At 37.2% G+C, this 19,398-nt stretch overlaps 1 protein-coding gene across 8 annotated transcripts in view; it reads right to left on the bottom strand.

The window, feature by feature from the left end:
- ERBIN (erbb2 interacting protein) overlaps nucleotides 1-19,398 on the bottom strand; it is a 118,264-nt gene that overhangs the window by 81,546 nt on the left and 17,320 nt on the right. For 2 of the 8 annotated variants that reach the window (XM_082075372.1, XM_082075370.1), the window contains exon 1: nucleotides 2,360-2,382. The exons of 2 other annotated variants lie outside the window; for them this stretch is intronic. The gene's annotated coding sequence lies outside the window, so the exon portion shown is untranslated. Of the gene's footprint in view, nucleotides 1-2,359; nucleotides 2,384-15,499; nucleotides 15,614-19,398 lie in introns of those variants that run through there. 4 more of the 8 variants (XM_082075371.1, XM_082075376.1, XR_014186277.1 and 1 more) reach the window with 3 other exon arrangements.

Here is a 19,398-nt window from a genome sequence, read left to right as displayed (position 1 = left end):
AATCTTGGATTCCCACACTGGGAAACAGGGACGGGTGAGAGAGGAAGACCAGAGAGACAAAAAGGATTGAGAGACCACTCTCAAGAAAAAGTGCATCTTGTTTTTCCTGGAAGCAGATGCTGTCACTATGTCTCACTGTTTCTTGGTACTTCAGTATCTGAACCAAAGGCAGACATTAAGATGCTAACTATGATACACTACATTATGTGGCATGAGACTTGACCTCCTAGTACCAAAGCTGCCACAGCTGCTGACAACCAGAATCCTTTCAATGCGGGAAGAGGACAGCTGATGGCACGTTCTCAGTGAGCACATGAAGATTCACATTTGCTTCCAGCACGCCCCAGAATAACCTGTATTTGGCAAGACTGTTTGTATACTGCAGGGGACATGCAGTTAAGAAGTGTTCTGCTGCGGGACACAGGTACGCTCATTGACAGCAATGGAATGGAAGAGGAAAAGGCACTTTCATAGGTCCCTGACTGGCTAACTTGCTATAAAAATTATATTTCAATATTAAGAGTTTCATTGTTTTGCCAGAGTATCTACAGCTCTATTAAAAACATTTATAATTATCTGAAAACTTAATAAAATGCGTAAGACTAGCAAACTGAAACTTTGTTCATTACTTACAATACTGTAACAGCACTTTCAGACAAGACATCTAAGGAAACACATTCATACCTGCACATATGCAGGTAAATCAGGTCTGCTGAATTTTGTTTTTAACTGCTTTCCCTTGGAGAAGCTGGTTCAAAACACGGAGTCTCTCAAGGCATGAATGAAAATTGCAAATCTGACCTCAATTTTTTTTTAAAGAAACTATTTCCACACTACTTCCCTCACCTGTGTGGACATAGTTGCAAGAAACTCTCACTGTGTGAGTGTTCCAAGTGCAAAGTGTGGTTTTGCAACAAAATAAACATACCAGGATATAGAAAAACTGCCTGGGGTTCAAACCACCTTTTGTAGTAGTGCAATTTGTGCAAAAATTACTGATATGGCTGATACAGCAGTGAAAAAATGCTATAAAGTACATGCATCAGACGGGAGGAAAACATTTCTCAACTCTTGAAACTGCAAGGAATCATTTATGAATCAAAATGCCTGTTTCCCAAAGCATAAGCCTCAGAATATATGCTCTGAAAAGCTCCCCTATAATAAGAACAAAAGATAACATTATTATTAAGCATAAGCAATCATATCTACACCACCATCAGAAGGCCTAGCTGTTGCAGATAAGTGATCACATTGCGACTTTTAATTAATACTCCCCCCTGAAGATACAACACTATTTTCCACTGTTTGCCCAAGTAATTAGAATTGCAGAATGATGATGTTGGAAGGCATGTCTTCAGGTGATGTGGTCCAACCCCCCCAACAACACTATTATGGCCAACTGCAATATTATATTCAACAAAGTCAAAAGTTACTTTTGAGTTAAGGTCAATGTCAGTATGTAGAAAAGGAAGCAGGTAAGCAGGCAGAAAGTTGAGATTAGTGCTTTTCATGAACCATGGACATACATGTTACCATGCCTTCACCCTAGCACAATTATCTAGTCAATGTAAATGCCACTTGAGATACTTTTCCTGAGTCTTACTAAAGCAGCTGAATAATCACAAATTGATTCAATCATTCATGAATTCATGATATACAATGCTTCATCTTACAGTAATTCCAGAATACTTTGCTACCACGAAAATAAAACTATCAGGAGAGTCCTTTTATAGAACTCAGATGGCTTTTGTCAGTGAACAGAAACAAAATTAAAGAAATCACTATTTAATTGGAAATTATTTCTACTTTACAAAAGGTAACAAATACATTTGCCAAAGTAGATCCAATGTTCACGGACCTGCAAATTACAAATTTCTGTAAATCAAGGTTGCTTTGCAGAACAGTAAATGTGAAGAGGATTAAATTGTTACTACATACTATTGCTAATAATTCTGCTTAAGGCTTTACTGATGTTTACTGGCTCTGTTACTGTGACGCCACTGCACTAGCTCAAATAACCAGAGACCAAGCCAGGAATGAAAATGTACAAAATAGAAACATGACACTGTTTTTATACTCCAAACTTAATGCTCAAAATTAAGAATTCTAGAAGGCTTTAAAACTAAGCATTTGAAATAGTAACACACCTGGCATCCTTTAACACTGTATTAATTTAATATATGCTTTTCTATGCAAAATAAACAGGTTTAGTGATCTCTTTTAACAGTGATTTTTTTCTTGTCTTTGAAGTACACAATACAGAGGTATTTGAACTTCAAAAACTAAGAAACAAACCAGGCACAACAGAAAACTACATGAGGTCTTGGATCAAGGAAACATGGCCTCCTGGACCACTTACCTTGACCTCATGACCATGCTTACAGACCACCAAACCAGCAGGTCTCAGCACAGCTACAGTCTGCATCTCATGTACTGTCACAATTCTTTGCCAAGTTACTTTTCCCTGAGTGACATTTGTGCTAACTTGCAGACTAGAAGTGAGTAGCTGTGCCAAGCTACACACCAAGGTCCAGTTAAGCCCAAGGAAGCTTTGTTGTTAGTGGTATCACAAAGCATCAAACTTGACTCAATCTAGGAATTAAAAAGAACAAACAAATACTCCTAATTATTTTAAGTTACGATAATTCTCACCCAAGCTTCAGCCATTTCAAAGATTTCCAATGCTGCTACAGAATTTAAAACAACTTTAGAGAGGACTGGATATACCCATGTCACATCAGGAGGCCAATTAGCACCATAAACAATGCGACATGAGCCCTTGGGATAACAAGAGAGGTTGCAAATCCATGAGAAAGCTATTTAGAGCTGGTGCCCTCACCCTTTGCTCCTATGCAACCCCCTTCCTTTTCACCCTTTTTTTTCCTTCTCCATTTTAAGAATTTCCCATCAGCACAGGGATGCTAGAAAGTGACAGCTCCAAATTGTCAGAGCTTTTTCAGGCCTATTATTGTTAGCCCCAGCAAATGTGCCCAGATCTCAGCCTTCTTTCACAGCAACACAAGAGAGACTGATGATGGGAACAAAAAAGAATGTGGAAAATTTGGCAAACAAATGACTAAAAGAATAAGAGACCAATTTAATCAACAGTAATATTTGTAATTAAAAACATGAAACTGACTCATAACACACAATAAAGTACACCAGAATACATACCACCATTTTTAGAAAGGAGAGGTTTCATATAAATGAAATAGGTGGTTAACTTGTATGAGCCTATTGTCATGACTCTTATCCCTTTTTATCTACTGCCATCTATCACAAGCCCTTTTCCTTCTTCTGCTTCACCTATATCTTTTACCTATATCTTTTATTAGATATTGAAATACTTTTGGGAGGGACTTACCTGATTTTATTCGCACACTAGGTAAGAAATAGGGCACCATGTCTTATAGGGACCATAGGCATGTATAAAATGCTGGTGGTACCCAATACTCACATTTCTGTGAGCAAGGAGTGGTTGGCTAAATACTGCATTAAGTAGATGCTGACTCACTAACACAGCTAACCTGTCAGCTGCTTAGTATGAGGAAGATAGGCATGATCTAGATACTAAAGTGAGTATGATTACCAAGCATGAAAGAAAGAGAAAGCACAGGGAATAAGAACCTTTGGTAAAGATTTTGAGTACAATACTTAAGCGTATACTGAATTTTCCAATAGCAACTCGTGAAACTTAAACAAGTCCAAGGATGAGACACCTACCTGAATTACCCCAAGACTCACAGAGTATGCATTCCTGTCCCAAAATACGAATGACCTGAGATTCAGGTCCTCTTGGACAACATTTAAGTATAGGTTTCCAACACCCAAGATTAAGAACCTATTACTTATATCCCTTTGATAAGAACATTCCTCTCTATTTAAAACCTATGCATATAGATGTACTCTTAGTACGTGGCCTGCATCAGGCAGATGCTTCATCAGTTATGCCAAAGCTGATGCACAAAACTGGATCCTAGAGCTGTTTCAGATTATTTAAATATAGAAGGCTGCGGATACGTGCTGCAGGCATACGCTGAATTCAGACTGCAAACTTTACAGATTCTGTGAAGGTTTGTGGCATCAATTTGTCTTGTACCTGTGGCCTTTTATTGCTATTGGCTAGTCCACAAGATTCTGCAACACAGTTTGAGCTGCGTAACCAGATGAGGCTTTATATTTTAATTTTTCAAATTATGCATAAAATTCTAAATGGTTAGAACCAGTAATCATCTATTAGTTGTCTGAAATAGGTTAGAAAACAGGTATTAGGAACTTGATTAATGTTTTACATTTCCCATATTTCAGAAATACAATTTTAAAGCATAATGGAGATTTCAAATTAAAATTGTTTTAAAAGTACCAGAAACTAACAGCAGTTGCTATAATTGTATATTTAATTATAGATCTCACTCTACCAGCCAAGCCATTGTTAGGGTAGGTAAATTCCTGACTTCCCTTTCTTTCCAGGGCAGAGGTAAGCAGCACTAGTTTAAATCTATTTTTAGATGTCATTTTTCCCCCACATGTGTGCAGGAATAACTTTCCAATTAACAATTGCTATTATGAACCTTTTACTTCCTTCTCCATTAATGTTGTTCCTCACTGCTTTACAAAGTTGAATGAGGAGACATCGCTGACCAGTTTGATTACAGATACAATTAGCAATCCGAGAACTTGCTTGCAAAACTGCTAAACATTCACAGCTACAAATGAAATTAACCTCAGCTGTGCTCTTAACATACAAAGTGATACAAAAACATTAGGGTGTTATTGTTTGTTTGAGTGGGCTTAAAGAAAAAAAGAACTGTCAGACACTTTGTACAGCTTCAACTGCTAATTATTTTGCATATCAATTCACTGTCATAACATCATATAATTAACTCACCCTATATGCACATTATGAAGATCAATTCTTGAATGTCATTGTTCTCTATGAGCAATAATAAAGACACCAAGAGCAATAATACACTTCTACATTTGAAATAGGAATTAGATAGGGGAACAGAGACAAAGCAGAATCACATATATTATTTTTTTTTAATGTACTGATTTGAAGTAGGGATATACTCTCAAGGCAAGTGTCCGGTATTAAAACATTTTTGCAAGCTGTGAACAATTGAACAGGTGTCTTACTGGAAGTTGAAGTTTCCTGTTTGAATCAATATTAAATTCGTAACTAACTGCAACAGCTACTGATTGTGACTAACCATATTCAACGTCAAACCAAAGTGTATTTTTACTCTATTACACTGCACATAGGCATGTGCCATCTGCCACTGAGGTATGATCCGTTCTCCGTGACATTATCACATTACTCTTGAAAAGACTAATCTCATGGTTTGAGCCAATTTCTAAACACTAAGCCTTGGCTTGCTGTCAGATGTCCTCACTACCTGCCTGACGATCAGTGATGAAGGAGCAGATTGTCACTTTTACCATACAATTTAAAGCTATCCAAACCCCTGTTGCAAGCTAGTTTACATTCTACAAACACTGTTCTAGAAGTAATTTGTTTCACTAATAGAATGGAGCTCCAAAATCCCCATGGATTTTTACTATGTAACAAGATAACAATCCTCTTCTAACAAGCAAAAACAATCCAGGATCCCAAGCCACCTGAACTAAAAGTCAAACAGTTCATTAAGGTAATAAAAATTTCTATCATTGGAAATTGCAGAGCTATAAGGTAATTAACCCCCGGTTCACAGGAAAACTTAAGGAAATTAACATGTCGAATTCAACCACTTGGAAAATAGTGACAGATTTTTCTGTCTCAAAAAAACCCCAAACCTCTGCAGACTGAACTTGAAGTAACCAACACAGAGATAGCTTTTGAATGTAAAAAAACAAGAACACAATTGTTATTTAACACCCTGGGTGGAAGATGACAGTGTCCAGAAAAGAAAAGGATATGAGTTTCCTGAGCTCCCTCTGATAATGAGGTTATAGTGAGGGTTGTTTTGCCTCAATTCTTAAATGCTTCTTATTAAAACTTAATCTAAACTAACACAGCATAAGGGTAACATGCAGGAACTGTTCTTTGTGTGGTCTGCAAATAACCCAATTTTTTTGAAGGGTCATCTTAGAGAAATATACTGACTGGAGGAACATGCCATTCACCTATTAATGGAAGTGCAACCAAACGGCAAGCTTCAAAATGTATTCTCAACATTATATTAATACATCTTCAATTTTTCTTTTTTTACTGCAGTTGTCAGTTCCATTTCACAGTATCTTCCAGTAATATGTGAAATGCATTATTAGATCTGATATCCAAACAATGGAGGTTTGGGGGGTTTTGTTTTGCTTTTAGATACAGCTCCATTCTCACTTCTGAGTGAAGAAGGAAACAGGTAAATGTGAGCTCTAAAACAAACTGACATCTGTTTAATTTTATCTAAAATAAATTCTTCTGGATCTTCCAGATGTTCTCCAGTGAGTCAAGACAAGATCTGGACAAAACAATTAAGTCTGTATTTAAAGTTTTCTTTGCAATAAAGCAAATCGCCTGTTTACTTGCAGATTACCAAATTCTAAATTCTCTGAGAGGAAAACAGATATTTATTAAACAGCATTAAATGACATCTCCATGCAATTTTCTGTGTAGAAATACAACACTGCAACAACATCAACAACAATTTAAAGAAAACATTTTCTAACAGGTTGATTTATAACATACTCATCTTTGTTAACAGCTGAAAAAGCACTAATTATTTTTCTAGTATGCAAAAATCTCGGTAGTAAAGATCAGTAGTGAGATTAATGGACTAATTCCATTCTAGATACAAGCTTTACAAGCTTTTATTTTAATACCATTAAGGGATCAGAACTGAGACAGACTGATAATGTCATGGATAAAATCATTCAACACAGTTTAAACGCATGCACTCTATGACAACACACAAAGTCCAGTTTTCCCATAGAACTATACAAACCTAGAAAATAACTCATTTGAAGTTAACGTTGTCTGGTGTTCACAACAATCAGAGACTGGGCTGAGAATGAATGCTAATAGCATGATGTATAAAAACAGAGACCAGAATGAGCACTAGCAGTTGTGCTGTTAGCACTCCAGTTAAAAAGAAACATCCTCAACAGCTTCATTTACATCTGGCAGGACAGTATTTGCATCCGAAATAGCAAACACTGAGACAGAACTTAACCAATTTATCTAACACCCATTGGTTTAAGACTAATTAGTTTCAAACTTAAATCTTGCTAGATGTAAAAATGCCTGGGTAATTGCTCCCTACAGAAACCACAACTCTATCTCCAATCGGTTATTGTTTGTATCCCTCATGCTCTCACATCTCACTGAGACGCTCCTGATGACAAGCACCTCTGGGTATTTCCTACTTAAATTCACTGCATATAAAACCAGAACTTAATCTCAACCAACAATTGTTCTTATCATATGCTTTGATTACTTCTGTGGAAATCACTCATATCTTACCCGCTATTCTGACCCACAGTTGTTTCTGCTTTGAAAGTTCCTGTAGCCACACTCTCCCCGCTGCCACGCCAAACACCCGGAACAAAACCTTAACTACTCAAACTGGCATCACATACCACAAAAATCATTTCTAGGACACTGCTTCACTGTGCAGCTGGTTTAAGCACCCCTATTTCTCCACTATTCTATTAGAGATATTCAGCTTATTTTCACTTATTTTTCTTGTTCAAAATCACGCAGGACACTCCAGTCAATAAAGTTAGCTTCTACCACCAAAATCAATTTTTCAGAACATTTGACAGCATGGATATATAAAATGAATTCACTGTGAACTCCATCTTCTTCCTTATCTCTTGCCTTCATAACAATGCTTAAAAATAAAATCCTGACAATTACCAGGCTGCTGATGTGCAAGTATTATTGTTCATCAAGTTAACCTACACCTCCTATGACCACCCTCCACATCATGTGCTCCTCTATGCATGTAGGTCACCCTAACCTGTCCTGGAGGACGTGCAAACTGTTGTCTAGCCCACACTTGGGTTGAATCATAATAGGTGATTCTAGTTTGTATACTAAAGTTTGTTTAGGTTACATTATCACAAAGGGTGATCATACTGTTTGGAAAAAAAAAAAATATTTTACCCATTCTGCTCTTAAACAAATCAAATCAAACAAAATAAAAAAAAAATCATGGGAAAAAAAAATTAAGAAAAAGATGAAACAGTCAATGAGGCCTGTGAGTGACACAGAAGCCATTTCTTAACTGTCGAAATAGGCACAGGCATTCCTGAACCAGCAAATTGCATTGGCCATTACATGTATTATGAATTACATGTATACCAACATATACATAATAAAACCAGCAGAGTTACGCTGATACAAGCATTCAGGCTTTCTAACTAGACAATTTAAAGCAGCAATATCTACCTGGTCTGTTTCTTTACTCTCCCAAATAGTAGCAAGCAAAACCAGAAAAAAATATTAATAAGAACATAAAATTCAAGAGAAGAAATACACTAAGTCCTGATTGTCTTCTAATATAGAGGGGAGAAAAAGAAACTGCAGGAATCATCTTACAATTCTATCTTTATATATGCTCAAAGCAATGACAGAAGGCAGTAGCTAAGCAATTTCCCTGATTTCTGAAATAAAGTGGGGTTTTCCCCCCTCATGCTCTGATCAGATCAGTTACAGCTGTAGAAATTACATTCATGCTTTCATAGAATCAAACGGTTTGGGTTGGAAGGGACCTTACAGATCATCTAGTTCTAAGCCTCTCCCATGGGCAGCGACACCATCCACTAGGCCAAGTTGCTCAAAGCCCCATCCAACCTGACCTTGAACACTTCCAGGGATGGGGGTTCCACAACTTCTGTGGGCAACCTGTTCCAGTGTCTTATCACCCTCACAATAAATAATTTCTTCCTAACATCTATCTAAACCCTCTTTCAGTTTAAACTTGAAACCATTAAAACTCCCTGATAAAGGGTGTCTCCTCATCTTTCCTGTATGCCCCCGTTTAGGTACTGGAAGGCTCCTGTAAGGTCTCTCTGGAGCCTCCTCCAGGCTGAACAACCCAACTGTTATGGGAGGCACTCCATCCCCCTGATCATCTTTGTGGCCCTCCCCTGGACTCACTCAATCAGGTCCAAACTTTGAGAGAGTTCTTCCTCTGGATCAAGGGCAGGTATTTCAGATCCTGAATAAATGAACACATTTGTATACTGTGAATAGAGTTTTACTATGAGTCTAGAATACTTCATTCAAGTCTGTATTTTAGCACAAAAGGTAGGGACGGAAAGAAGGCCTATCAGCAGCCATACAAGCATCTACACTGAGCAACAGAATGCCTTGAGTTCTACATAGTTTAATACTAGCAAAAAGAAAAGAGGCTTCTTCATCTAGCCAAGAATGACAGGCAGATCAAGAAGTTTCGTATCCTCAAAAAGCAACAGTTACAGGCAAGAGATAGGCAGTGCTCCTTTCTCACATACGCAACTAGTTCAAGGGGGAAGAGGAAGGGAGTATAAAACATTATTTCACATTAAATACTGGGGAAAATACAAATGCTCTAAACTAAAGCCAGATTGAACCAATTAAGTATAGAATTATAATCCAATGAATTCCTGAGTGATCAATAAATTTAAAAAGCGAGCCACCGGTCTGCTGAACATGCCTACAAAGGAGTCAGTTTCATCATCGAGTTCTTGTCAATCTTCTCCATAAAGAAAGTCTCGTATTTTGACAAGAAAGTGAAACATATCTGTTAAGTATATGAAAAACAAAGGGTTGGTAAATTTTATCTCAGTAACAAGCACCCTAGTGGTCCTAACATGAGCACCCAATATATTTTAGGTGGACTTCCTGCGCCCTCCACTTTGTTCGGCTTCCAAACCATAACTCACTGCTGTAAATTTTTCCCTTCATTTAGTTAACAGATGGACACTTTTCACCACTGCCACAATACCCTGCTTTAGTTTTGTTGCTTTCTAAGCATCTACTAAAACATCCTTTAACAGATTTCCCTTTAAAACTGGAGTAGAAAAGGAATTTCTATACAGATGATTTGCCTGAATGGCTTCCAAGTGCTGTTTCTAAAAAGGAACAAATAAATGCTGCTGATTAAACTTTATATTTATTACATACAATCAAAACCAATTCATAGTCATTTACACTTTATCCAACACAAAGAGGTTTTAAAAACACACTTGGTTACTTGGCACCTTTCAATGCCAGGTGTGACTCCAAATCCTTCTACATTGACTTACAAGCATATTCCATCCACCATCTTTGCTAATGAATATTTTAGTATTAGCAGTATGAGACCACCTGCACATAAAAATTAAGTTTCCTGTACTTATGGAATTACTCATCCTGTATGTGACTGCAATTTGATGATCTGTAGCAAGCTGTTTATGCTGTGGCTTACCAGAGAGAACACCAATTAACAACTATTAATTTATTTCAGTTCTCAATAGTCAAAAATAGGTAAATATGTGAAGATATTTTAATCAAAATAGCACTATCCTTTTTAGCTCACTTTGCACTTCTTAAATTACAGGCACCTATTTTAATCATCAAACACATCATTCTTCCTACCATGCGCCAGTGACAATAAACAGATCAACCATAAACTTTCTTTTCTCCTCCAAACTGAGTACCTAACACTTCTTTCTTTATAAATATCCTTGGAATTAATCATCACTCCTTGATGAGCTGTATTTCCACTATCTTGATTTTGTGTTATAATAAAGTTTGTTTTTTTCTTTCTGCATGTTTTATTTGCTATTCTATCTGCCGCTCCTCTGTAACTGATGTTCACTTCAAGTTACTCTGAAAAGAAAAATCTGTCACCTCTTTTTGCCCTAAACCCAAGCTACTGCTTTCATACTAGGAAAACACATCTTTTTTGCAACACTTACCTGTTGCGCCTAAGACGACCTGGTTCAGGGACAGCATGGCGACCACCCCCAGGTCGCTCGGTCCATCAGCTCGCAGACACCAACGTGGTGGACGGCAAATGGCGTTTATTGGCAGGTAACATAGGTTTATATACCTTGAGTTTACAACGTCACTTCCGTTTGCTTACATCACACACTTCTACCTGTCTAGGGAGGGGCTACTACCTTTCCGCACAGCGCAAGATCTTCCAGCCGCCAGACCCTAACTACCTACACTTACCTAGTCAACTAGCTCATTTCCATCATCATCTGCCTTATTGCTCATTGGCTCACCAGCAGGAGAAATGTCAGAAGACCACCTGGACCTCCAGAAACAATGTCTGCCTTTTGTCCATTTATACATTACTGTCTTCCAATTACCTTGGTGTAAATTACCTCAGAATGAGAATTTGTCTGCCTTCATTGGCTAAAGATCTTTAAAGACATGAAATTGCAGGACAAGAACTTGATAGTGATTGGATATTCCTAAATACACAGCACTTTCCCCATACTATCCCTTCCCTACAAATGAGAAGCAATTCATTCCTCTTGCTTCTTTGGTCTGATGTTGCTGCAGACTGGCTTTATCCACAAACCAGCCTGCTCCATTCTCTGCTCTTGTTTAGTGACAGTCAGTATTTCTCATACTGATGTGGAGTTCTATAATTCATCAGTCCATGCAGCTCTCTACACCACTGTTACGTGATCCGCCAGTACTGGAAGAAATCTGTCCTTCATATAAACTTGCACAACTAGTAAACTTGTACAATTTGTACTTCATATAAAAGAAAAACTGGCTGAAAAACAAGCTATGGCACATCCATTACAGCTTCCCTCAGTTGCTCATGACATTAGTGGAAGCAAAGCATTTTACTAGGCATTTCTGCCTTGTCATTTCTCATTAGCAGGAAAATATACTTTCATATTATAATGGATACAATTACAAAAAAAAAAAAAAAATCATGGGAAAAAAAAATTAAGAAAAAGATGAAATAGTCGATGAGGCCTGTGAGTGACACAGAAGCCATTTCTTAACTGTCGAAATAGGCACAGGCATTCCTGAACCAGCAAACTGCATTGGCCAAGACCTCCAAAGGCAACTCTCAAAAGGAAGTTTACTTGCATAAATTAGTTAGCACTTAATTTTGTCTCGACTGAACAATGTAGGTGAAAAGGAGTGGGGAAGAGGAAGCCAGAATGCACCATGTTATTTAAATAAGTTAGAAGTATTCCCTGCAAACTTTTCCCCTAAAACCACTATGCAGGTTTATAGAGCTGTATAAGTTTTTCATCTGCTAGTTGCTGACAAAAAGGATCCAAGAACTGCTTATACAATGCAAGGGGGAGTTTAACAATACCTAGCCTTTGCACAGAATTAAACAAATTTCTCCAGTTGCAGTCAGGATGAACACCGTTTTCCTTAGAAAATCCAGTTCTGGCCATGTGACAACCAGGAAACTTATCACACAAGCCAACCCTCTGACAACCTAATCTTGTTTTAGACAGACTCTGTTAGCAGTGCACACATTTTAAGTGACAAACTAACTACGATCCTTCGTAAGTCCTTAAACTAAAATAACACTCAGCAAAGCAGTCTAAAACATTTTAATGTTGAAATGCATTTGGGCTGAGAATCATTTCACCTATCAAGACAGCTTGGACCATAACTCTGCTGCACTACAGGGAACACCAGGCTGACAGAACAATGGGTTCCCAAGTACATTGCCAACATAAAGCACATCTTGTGCTGACTGGATTAACCGTCATAGCTTAACCACCTGAGATAAGTTTGAGCAGGGACTTCATGCCAGAACTTGTCACCAGAACTAGGAAGCAGGAGATTTGGGCCAGCATTTATTGCTACATGGAGAATGATTCAGTAAATCAAGAGGGTTTGCAGAGTAAATATGCAAACCAGAGCTTATGTAAGAAGCTTGGAACATGTCCAAAACCTATTGAAATAAAGAAGCCACAAGAATACTGAAGTGATAGGATACAGTGGCCACTCTTTAACCAATGTTGTTTTCTTTATTCATGTGGAAGTGTTGATGGCAAGACAACTAAACAGGATTTTCCTTAACTGACTGTAATGACACAGAGCTTCAAAACTGCATTCTTAAATAAAACATAGTCAGAACACCCAATATACAGTATCAGTCAATTGCAAAAGTAGTTGCAACACTCTGTACAAGTGAAGATTTCTGGAACTTGTCAAATTCACCTGTTAGGCAGAGTATGGATTACAAAAAAAAAAAAAATCTGACAAATTTTACTATTTAATGTTTGGTCTTAAGTTTCTTTTATCTATTTTAGCTATACACAAGTAAGAACTCATTTATATTATCACCATGTATTTCAGTACCTGTAAACACACATTGATATTTTACCTTCCTGTTTGCCCTAAGCATTTAGCAGTGTGCTCACTCTGGATTTAGCAGTTTGAGAAATTATGGCACCTTTTCCAGAAATCTATTCCTTACAAAACTTTGAGAAGCTGGAGAACACACACTCAACTGGCACTAAGAAGCCTCTGTTCACAAGGATCACAAAACTCCAGAAACACTTACTAGGTCTCCAGTGATAGCTACAGCAAACACTTCATCATAACATGCTTCACAATTCAACTATTCAAGATCTGCCTGCAGCCACAAGCCTATTGCAAAGCCAGCATTCACTTCCCAATACTGTCTTTTTTAGCTAGTAGAGATTTTCATCCTCTAATAAAGGCTCATTAATCAAGACTGTCAATGAAACAACAAGAGTGAAAAAGGGACTAGACATAAAACAAGAGCAAACCGCTGCAAAGCAACAAAAAGAACCCTCTAGATTAACCAGTGCATTTGAATTATCTCAGTAAGACTTAATAAGCATTTCAATATGAAAACAAGCAGATTCATAAAGAAACTAGGACTATAAAACAAGATTCTAATTCAACATAAAATTATTCTTGATATTCAAACATGTATCAGTCCACTTTCTTATACATATTAGGGAATGTTACTGAACAATATGAACAGCATAACAAAGGAAAGGATGCTTTCTAAATACAAGCTGTGCACTGTTGCCTAAATTCCCTATTTTGTTATTGTTAGCCTGGCAGTTAGTAGGACAGTTATAGTCTATTAAAAGTCTGAGCCTATCCACATGATATAAATAAAATCGCTTCTCTTTTGTGATGGTTTTTTTACAGTACCACCCACTAGTCAGAGAACTGTGAAAGAAACCTCAAAAGTTTAATTGAGAAAAATGGCACTTTATCAAATTCTCTGTTACCAAGGACCTACAGAAATAATAATTCTGCAGGCCTGACACAGTATTTCTATATCAATAGAAATATCAAGTATTTCTAATGAATACAATTAGTATTTTCCCCTCATAAAGATAAAATCTGCTCCTTAAAATAAATATTTTTGCCCTTCATCTTTAGTAACCTTTTTTATAAAAACACACTCCTTTCCCACAAACCCATTTTCAAGAAAAAGTTCCAACACTTATACTATCTTCTCATAATGTTTCCTAATTTAAACCTCATAAAGCACTTGTATTTCCAAACACATAATTTCTACAATACTATTAAGCATTCAAAACAGTATTTTTGCTATTAAAATATTTCCCCTCTCGAAAGTCAAACATTATCTGTGGATAGTTACACATATTTGTCAGTGTACTCTACCTAGATTCTGGAATCAGAGCGAGAGATGGAGAAAGCAGAGTGAAAAATGCTCAGTGGTCCTAATTAGGACTAAGACAGTATATTAAGATCAAGCTAATCCTACTGGAGATCCTACTCCAGTATATTAAGATCAGAACATGCTGTGATCTACTAAAGACTTCCGTGGCACTTCAATTAGGCACACACTTAATAAGAAAAACCACCACATCATTCTGGTTATACTGTTCCTATGGTGGGACAGTATGAATGATGGGATTACAGGCAAGTTTAAACAAACAAAAAAACCCTTCAGTCTCAGCCTCCCCCAAACACACCACTAACAATGTAACAAGTATACAGAATCAAAACAGTACATGCTTGCAACTGAAAAAAAACAAAACAAAACACACCTCAATCATGTTAACCTTTCTCTAGACAGGATTATGGCATTTAAGTTAGCTTACCCAGGGCAGAAGTACCTGTTTGAAATTGTTTTTCTTTTTGGCAGAGAGCTACCTGAATACCTTACCGTAAAAGAGGTGACTCTCTTGCAGTATGTAGCATTTGAAGTAAATAAGTAATACAGAAAATTATAGCAAAGGCAATGAAAGACAGATTGCCTACACACAAACACTCACATAGAGTCATTTCAACATGTTAAAACTGCAGACACACAGACCATGTTCTGTGACTCAAATGCGACAGACTGTGCCACCGCAGTGAATGTTCCTAGCACTTCTTCTCTGAAAGCAACCACAATTCACAGTTCTTACACATCTTTCCTACAAGCTATTCTAATACAAATTCAGCAGTTCAAACAAAAGTTTGTCATTCTTAGATATGAGGGTGAGAGGAGACATCATAAGTACATTATAGAGTAACTGAAACAGTAAGTGCACCCAAAACTTTTCCCCTTATGTTCTTCAACACATCTGGAGAGCCACCTACCCGAATCACTCCACCACTGCCAATTCACACCACAGCAGCCTGAATCAGTTTCTGAACTTGGACCACAGAATCACCAGGACACAGAACAGAGTTTATTAAACCATCCACATGGATCTGAAAAAGAATTAAAAAGTGTTTTCAAGATGACAGTTATAAGCGTCCTTGCACAAAAACTAAAAGCATTTCAAACCCACACATTAACTTTGTTTTACGCCAGAATTAAACATGGAAGACACACAAGTGGTAATATGTAACTTAGCACCACAACCACCATTCTACAATTACTCGTTTTTGTCCTCTGCCAAATCTCAAAGTAAAGCAAACAGACAAAGCAGTGTACCAAAACACAAAAAAGGTAGAACTGATAAACATCTCCTCTTTCTACACCAGCCAAAACCAAAACATATGCATTGCTAGCAAGCTTGATTTCAAAACAGCTCCCTTTCTGTTCCTTGCATGAATGGACTTTTAATGCAAATGTCAGGTTAACAAAATGTAACCTAAACCAACAAGAAGCTCTGTGAGGCACTTCAACTGGATGACTTCTTAAAGCACTGCTGCTCTGGTGAGTCTGAAGCACATTCCCTGAAAGAGAATCTATACCACCCACACTGCCACAAATACTCCCACAGCCCTCATGGGGAAATAAAACTCCTTGCAACAGATGAGGCTTTAAAAAAGCTGCAATTATTTTAATTGGACCTGCCAGCTGCCTTTCATTTAGCTTAACATGAGGTTTTATTGAAAGTCTGCAGCCACAGCAATTGGCAAGAGTAGAGACAGTTGCTTACAAGTAGTTGGATCTATTTCTGAGAAGCTTACTCTGCCTGGTGAGCGTTTGCAGAGTACTGCCATATACTCTGTATGTTGAGGATAAAAGTTTTATGATGTGGTCCTGCGTAGTAGGCCACAGATGTATATTGAACACACCCACAGCCTCATCTTGATGGCATTGGTTGGGGCCAGTTCAAATAAGGTGCGAAAATATGGAAGAAAGAAAATACAATCAGTTAAAGAATAATGGTTTTGTCATCTTCTTTTAAAACAGCAAACACATCCAACACAGAAAAATACATATCTTTAATACATCCAGGTATCTAAGCTGACAGCTGGAATCTTTCCTGAAAGTAAGAGATTCTTCAGGAGATCATATCTTGATTAGCCTACTCTTTTCATAAAGCATTCAATATACAGACACAAAACTGAATTTCCTGAGTCCTAAAGTTTCTAAGACAAAGAAGAGCAACAGAATAACCATTAAAGTAACTGTTTCTGCCACTTCTAGAGCACTCTGTGAGATTTAGCCAACTCTAAAACCTTCAGAAAAACATGACTGTTTAACAGGTCTCAACTACCTTTTCCAAAACACTGCTGGTATAATATCAGCTTTCCATGGTAACATGGCCAGCACAGCTACAAACTCTGAAGGAAGCCAGGGTCGATGACTGTACTGCTGATTTCCTGTCTTGCTCAGGAATTTGGGAAAAAAAAAAAAAAAAAAAGTGGCTCTGGAACTTTCCTTCTGAAATTTTCCTACCACTTGTACCTCTTTCCCACCTATAGCCAAAATTTTTGCATGACTGAAAATGCTAAGGTAAGTTTTGTATTAAATCAAGTTTATATCTGGCCAGCAACTCCCTTCATACACACCCCATTTAGGAACTGCTGCTCTGCGATGTAAAGGCTGAAACAGCTTTCTCGGCTCTTAATTAATAAAAGCTGAATAACTTCCCTCTCCCTTGCCTTCCAGTCTTCCACAGCAGGTTAAACTTTCAGTTCAATTTGAGCTTTTAGTGGCATCATTACAGATAGACAGAGGACTGTGGAACATGCTGACTCCTCCAGATTACATGTCATGAGTTTGTGACTAACTCTAGCAAGTCTCAAATTCTGTGATACCTTCCACTATACATTAGGTAGCAAAAAAAGGATACAGTAACTGTAGAGCTACATATTCAATGGACATTTGCACAGATCATTACATAAAAATATTATCTAGGATTGCAAAAGAGGATTGGAACACTCCTCCATCCTTCATCCTCTCCCTTCACTAACAAATAAGTTGTTGTTACAGAAGCTCGAGAGACATGCATCAGTTTAACTCCACTGGCAACTGCAATACATATCCTGTGACCATTAAGCATCTTCTTGTTACTAAGTCAGACATTGAATAATTCCTTTTTCTTCAATAAAGAAATTGACTACCCTGGTATACATGCTATGAGTGCTCAATGTTAAGCTACATCCCAAAAGTTAAGAGTTGGGGAGAACTAGGAAAATTTTGCATACCTTTAGAATTAAGATCTCTTGCTCTGACACTTCTTCCCCTAATTCAAGTTTTCCCACAACGTGACAATTTAGAAATTAAGGAGAGCTGAGACTACAGCTTACTCCTAGCTTTTTCATTATCACATACTCCTATTTTTTAATTAAAACATATGCTGCCTAATTGATACCAAAAACCAATTCCAACTCAGAGCACTGACGGGGCAGGCCACTGTATGAAAAAGCACCCATATTACATTTAAGTTATAAACTGATTCTAGAAGAGTTATGAACAACCAGACTTTTCAGACCTAGATACATTTGTGCTGTTGAATGCACAAAATCACCCCTTGCAGACATCTGACAGAGAAGAAATATTTTTGTGGCTGGAAAGTCAAGCATGAGGACAATCAGCTTGGATTTTACTCCACTACCACACTTGTGAAAACCATGCTGCATTTCAAAAAGTTACGAATTAAAAACCAGAACAAAACCATTTCGCTGTACTCCATTTCTGGTCCTCTGTTACAGTTGTTCAAAATTTTCAATAGCTCTATAATATGAACAATCAGGGTCTGCCTACTCGTATGAAGTTTTGTTTAATTATTGTAAAAAATAAGGTTGGGTTAGTATTGCTATCAAGTACTTTAGACTTCGAAAGAACAAATCCTAGAGCCCATGCTTAAATCAGTAGCAATATTACATTATAACCCAAGTGCATCTATCACTTTGAGTACACTTACCGGAGGAAGATGCCAGATAGAACATTGTAATGGACACTACTCCCATTTCATTATAAATTCCACAGAAAGCCAAGAAGCATTATCACACTACTATCTTAGCAATATAGGTGCAATTGCTGATAGCTGTGAGCAATAAAAGCAATCATTTAAAGCAGCAACATTGATTTGGAATATGCCATTAATCAAAATTTAATAGGGTCAAAAAGACTATTTGAGATATTTGTTAGTCAGTTCTACTGACTAGTAGATCTGCGTATAAAGTCTTACATTTTGTTTTCACGAGGAAGAGACAAAAATTCAATTACTACTACATGATTCTTCTCTCTTCATTGTCCCCATCTACCATGATGAAATAAAAAGGGCTATTTAGATTTCTTTTAAGCATAATTTAGCTGAATCCATAGTCCGAAATAAGGGAAAAGAGAAAAGTGCGAACTTCAGAATACATGAACACAGCTACTAAGAGTCCGCATACGAACCTTCTAATACAGCAGCTAAACTAATGCAATTGGGTATGAACAGAACAAACATAACAAATGTTGTCCACAATTCCTTTCTGAAAGCTAATAAATACTTCAGTATCTGATTTTTTCCATTAAGTGGGACAATCAGAGGAGGCATATAATTACAGATAACACACCCAAATTAATTGGCCTATATTATAATAAGTTGTTTTGATACATATTTATTCCACTCTTTAAAACAAAACAAAAAACAAAAACAAACAAAAGTGAAAAAAAGAAAGAAACAAACAAAAACAGTAAAAAGTGCTTAAACATATTTGACTACTATTTTTCAAAGTGTGAATACATAAATTGGTTATACAGGAATTCAGTTTGCTGGAAGCTAGGTGACTGACAGGAGAGGGCATCAACTTGCAGGTAGTTTGTG

The sequence above is a fragment of the Streptopelia decaocto genome (genome assembly GCF_964273445.1).
Source record: "Streptopelia decaocto genome assembly, chromosome: Z".
Taxonomy (NCBI): domain Eukaryota; kingdom Metazoa; phylum Chordata; class Aves; order Columbiformes; family Columbidae; genus Streptopelia; species Streptopelia decaocto.
Note: the sequence above shows the minus strand (reverse complement) of the source record. Positions and strands in the feature narration are given on the sequence as shown.